At 52.2% G+C, this 5,221-nt stretch overlaps 1 long non-coding RNA gene across 1 annotated transcript; it reads right to left on the bottom strand.

Moving 5' to 3' along the window:
* Nucleotides 1–888: 888 nt before the first annotated feature.
* Nucleotides 889–5,214, bottom strand: LOC137309552 (uncharacterized). Its single transcript, XR_010959886.1, has 2 exons — nt 5,057–5,214; nt 889–1,633 (listed from the first exon to the last, which is right to left on the bottom strand). It is a non-coding gene; the product is annotated as an uncharacterized lncRNA (long non-coding RNA).
* Between the last annotated feature and the right edge of the window lie 7 nt (nt 5,215–5,221).

Below are 5,221 nucleotides of genomic sequence, written 5' to 3'. Positions count from 1 at the left end.
TATTCTAGCAGGGGAGTAATCTTGAGAACAATGCTATACATGTCACAGAACTATATATGCGGTGCTTTTATGGAAACCTTCACATACCTGACGAAGGAGATAATCTCCGAAAGCTTGTGATTTTCAAATAAAACTGTTGGACTATAACCTGGTGTTGTGAGATTCCTTACATTTGATTTTATTCAACATTGTGTTTCCTCCCTGCCTGCTTCACCCTCTGGGATTGCTGGCTGAGACCTCTGCTCGCAGACCGATCGAGAGGCTCTTAATGTCCCCAGGGCAATGAGGGATCGACAGTAAATAAATACAGAAATGCTGCCCTCTGAGTCACCTCACGTCACGAGAACAAATAGGAGGAAGGCACAGAATCTGCAGCACAGAACTAAGCTCTAGACTTGGTTCTGTGAACTCCCACTGCTTTCCCTATAAACTCTGCACTCTCTGGTCAGGCCGGCAGGGTGCTGGTCAGACTGGTTAAAAGGCTGTTTAACTAGTTCAGCAGCATTTCTGTCGATGATTTCAATTGGCCCCTTTAGTTTCCGCTTACCCAAACTCCCAGAAAGTGCACACAATAACACAGGGCTTCCGTGACAGCATCAGAAATACGGGCAAAACTCGGAAATCCACTTTACACGGAGCCTGAGTCAGTTCACTCCTGGACAGTCCCAAGTTTAGCAGAACCCGCCTGCTGGGAATGGAAGAGGTGCCGGTCAGAGGTCTAAGTTCACGTTCCACTGACGTCAATGTGAGGGGTTAACAGATGGCAGTGCCCATAGGAGCATCCTGAGCCCAACTCACCACCAGCGTGAGCAAACAATGACGGGAGTCAGACCAAGCACACACTGACCAGGTTTCTCATCTCAGTAATGAATTACAGAATACAATGGGGCAAATAATTACTGTTTAATCACAAAGACTGGTTTACAAATTCTCACGTTGAGATTACAATCAGAAAAAATGTGCAACAGATATCAGTGAGAGGGGTAAGCGCATGAATGGAGGGATCCCCAGGTCAGGATTCAGTGTGTGGGGTCCCCAGGTCGAGGGTCAGTTGGGTCATGGACAGGTCTTAGTGCAGGACAGGTCAGAGGTCAGAGTGCAGTTGGGTCATGGATGAGTTAAAGTGCAGGGCAGCTCTTGTGTGAACAGTGCACCCTACATTCACATGTTGTGACCTGCTTTTTGATATTTTCTACCTTGTCCTTCTCCCCCTCGGCTACGGCTTGTTATGACAGCAAACTGCTCCCAGTTGCTGGGGTGGAGGGTTTAGCTGGGGGCAGCTCTGTGCCCTATCTCTGGGTCCCAGCGCAGCCCAAATCACCAATTCTGGTGTCACAAGGTGAGGCTCCCGACTGCCTCCAAGAGACTGATGCGGAGATTAATGAGAGCAAGCAGCTCTGGGATCCACACCATCACTAGTTACCGGGAGCTATTACATAGAATTCCATCATCTCGAAGATCAATCAGAAATATCACAGAAAGATAGGATATTTCACACTGTGACCAGACCCTAGTGAACTGATGATAGGGTCAACAGCAAAATCGGAAAAACAATTCCACACCCTCGTCTCCTCATTATTCAAGTTCCGATTTGGAGCAGATCACTTCATTTTTTTCATCGATTCCACAGCGCCTGTGATACAATAGAACAAAATCAGTCACATCAACAGGAAATAAGGAGAGACATGCGAGCAGCAATCCAGGGGATCAGGGGGTTAATGCACAGAACAACAGGTACGCTGGGGTGAGATACAGGCTGGGATGCAATCAAGGATCAAGCCCCCTCTACACTGTCCCATCAAACACTCCCAGGGCAGGTACAGCACGGTTAGATACAGAGTAATGCTCCCTCTACACTGTCCCATCAAACACTCCCAGGACAGGTACAGCACAGGTTAGATACAGAGTAAAGCTCCCTCTACACTGTCCCATCAAACACTCCCAGGGCAGATACAGCACAGGTTAGATACAGAGTAAAGCTCCCTCTACACTGTCCCATCAAACACTCCCAGAGCAGGTACAGGGTTAGATACAGGGTAAAGCTCCCTCTACACTGTCCCATCAAACACTCCCAGAGCAGGTACAGGGTTAGATACAGGGTAAAGCTCCCTCTACACTGTCCCATCAAACACTCCCAGGACAGGAACAACATGGGTTAGATACAGAGCAAAGCTCCCTCTACACTGTCCCACCAAACACTCCCAGGGCAGGTACAGCACGGGTTAGATACAGAGTAAAGCTCCCTCTACACTGTCCCACCAAACACTCCCAGGGCAGGTACAGCACGGGTTAGATACAGAGTAAAGCTCCCTCTACACTGTCCCACCAAACACTCCCAGGGCAGGTACAGCACAGGTTAGATACAGAGTAAAGCTCCCTCTACACTGTCCCATCAAACACTCCCAGGGCAGGTACAGCACGGGTTAGATACAGAGGAAAGCTCCCTCTACACTGTCCCATCAAACACTCCCAGGGCAGGTACAGCACAGGTTAGATACAGAGTAAAGCTCCCTCTACACTGTCCCATCAAACACTCCCAGGGCAGGTACAGCACGGGTTAGATACAGAGTAAAGCTCCTTCTGACATTAAATACAGTCTTGTGATGAAGAATGCAGGCATTTACATTTGGTTGGTGCAGCAAAAATAGGCTGCATCTAACTGGTTAGCTGGTACTGTAGAGGATTCAATTTGAACTAAATTTTCTGGATGTCAGAGTGGAACTGAAAGGCAGATCTTGTTGAGGTAGAGGGGGAGGGGGGGTGAATGCTCTGCTCTCTGCCTCGGGACTTTAGGCACAAGTGGGACCGTGTCAAACTGTCTGAAGTCCCAAACGAGGTATATCCCGGGGGATGTCCCAAACGAGGTGTGTCCCGGGGGATGTCCCAAACGAGGTATGTCCCGGGGGATGTCCCAAACGAGGTGTGTCCCGGGGGATGTCCCAAACGAGGTGTGTCCCGGGGGATGTCCCAAACGAGGTGTGTCCCGGGGGATGTCCCAAACGAGGTGTGTCCCGGGGGATGTCCCAAACGAGGTGTGTCCCAGGGGGATGTCCCAAACGAGGTGTGTCCCGGGGGATGTCCCAAACGAGGTGTGTCCCGGGGGATGTCCCAAACGAGGTGTGTCCCGGGGGATGTCCCAAACGAGGTGTGTCCCGGGGGATGTCCCAAACGAGGTGTGTCCCGGGGGATGTCCCAAACGAGGTGTGTCCCGGGGGATGTCCCAAACGAGGTGCGTCCCGGGGGATGTCCCAAACGAGGTGCGTCCCGGGGGATGTCCCAAACGAGGTGTGTCCCGGGGGATGTCCCAAACGAGGTGTGTCCCGGGGGATGTCCCAAACGAGGTGTGTCCCGGGGGATGTCCCAAACGAGGTGTGTCCCGGGGGATGTCCCAAACGAGGTATGTCCCGGGGGATGTCCCAAACGAGGTGTGTCCCGGGGGATGTCCCAAACGAGGTATGTCCCGGGGGGATGTCCCAAATGAGGTGTGTCCCGGGGGATGTCCCAAACGAGGTGTGTCCCAGGGGGATGTCCCAAACGAGGTGTGTCCCAGGGGGATGTCCCAAACGAGGTGTGTCCCAGGAGGATGTCCCAAACGAGGTGTGTCCCAGGGGGATGTCCCAAACGAGGTGTGTCCCAGGGGGATGTCCCAAACGAGGTGTGTCCCAGGGGATGCTGCAACTCCACTATTTGAAGCCTCCTGAAGAGAAGTTGAGGAAATTGATCACACACCTGCTCACTCTCTCGTGTTCGAGATCGATCCCACACACCTGCTCACTCTCTCGTGTTCGAGATCGATCCCACACACCTGCTCACTCTCTCGTGTTCGAGATCGATCACACACACCTGCTCACTCTCTCGTGTTCGAGATCGATCCCACACACCTGCTCACTCTCTCGTGTTCGAGATCGATCCCACACACCTGCTCACTCTCTCGTGTTCGAGATCGATCACACACACCTGCTCACTCTCTCGTGTTCGAGATCGATCCCACACACCTGCTCACTCTCTCGTGTTCGAGATCGATCACACACACCTGCTCACTCTCTCGTGTTCGAGATCGATCCCACACACCTGCTCACTCTCTCGTGTTCGAGATCGATCACACACACCTGCTCACTCTCTCGTGTTCGAGATCGATCCCACACACCTGCTCACTCTCTCGTGTTCGAGATCGATCCCACACACCTGCTCACTCTCTCGTGTTCGAGATCGATCCCACACACCTGCTCACTCTCTCGTGTTCGAGATCGATCCCACACACCTGCTCACTCTCTCGTGTTCGAGATCGATCCCACACACCTGCTCACTCTCTCGTGTTCGAGATCGATCACACACACCTGCTCACTCTCTCGTGTTCGAGATCGATCACACACACCTGCTCACTCTCTCGTGTTCGAGATCGATCACACACACCTGCTCACTCTCTCGTGTTCGAGATCGATCCCACACACCTGCTCACTCTCTCGTGTTCGAGATCGATCCCACACACCTGCTCACTCTCTCGTGTTCGAGATCGATCACACACACCTGCTCACTCTCTCGTGTTCGAGATCGATCACACACACCTGCTCACTCTCTCGTGTTCGAGATCGATCACACACACCTGCTCACTCTCTCGTGTTCGAGATCGATCACACACACCTGCTCACTGGCAAACGGTCAGGTTTGCATGGCGGCTCACACAGCAGGGTTGTTCTCTCCCCCTTGTTTGTTATCAGTAAATGAAGCAGAATTGAGAGGGGAGAGTGCCCGGCTGGGCGGCGGAACATTACCGGGGCGGTGGTGACAGGCGGAGTGCCACTCTGTTTGGTTGCTTAAGACAAACAGCCACATTTTGAAATGATGAAGGTTCAACGGCAACTTCTATCCAAACAGAACAGGGTAACAGGTCAATGTCCTGTCGGTGCTGTCTGCCTGATCAGAGAGGTTCGATGAAACTAGGTTACCATGGTACCTGAAACTCGCGGTGTGTTAAACAGTTTGGCCGCAGGATAATCTCGACATAAACTGTGAATGGGGCTGGTCCTGGGATTGAGACTGCACAGGTCCCACTTACCCCATCTCCAGTGATGCAGTTTCTCACCCACAATGTACAGGGACACGGTTACAAGTACAGCCGCTGTTAGAAAGATCCCCATTGCAGCGGGGCTGAGGAGCTCCAGAATGGGGTATACCCAGATCGCTGAGACATGGTGAATCCACAGAAGCCTGAGAAAGAGGA

This window comes from Heptranchias perlo, unplaced genomic scaffold (genome assembly GCF_035084215.1).
Source record: "Heptranchias perlo isolate sHepPer1 unplaced genomic scaffold, sHepPer1.hap1 HAP1_SCAFFOLD_168, whole genome shotgun sequence".
NCBI lineage: Eukaryota > Metazoa > Chordata > Chondrichthyes > Hexanchiformes > Hexanchidae > Heptranchias > Heptranchias perlo.
This window is presented reverse-complemented; position numbering and strand designations above follow the sequence as displayed.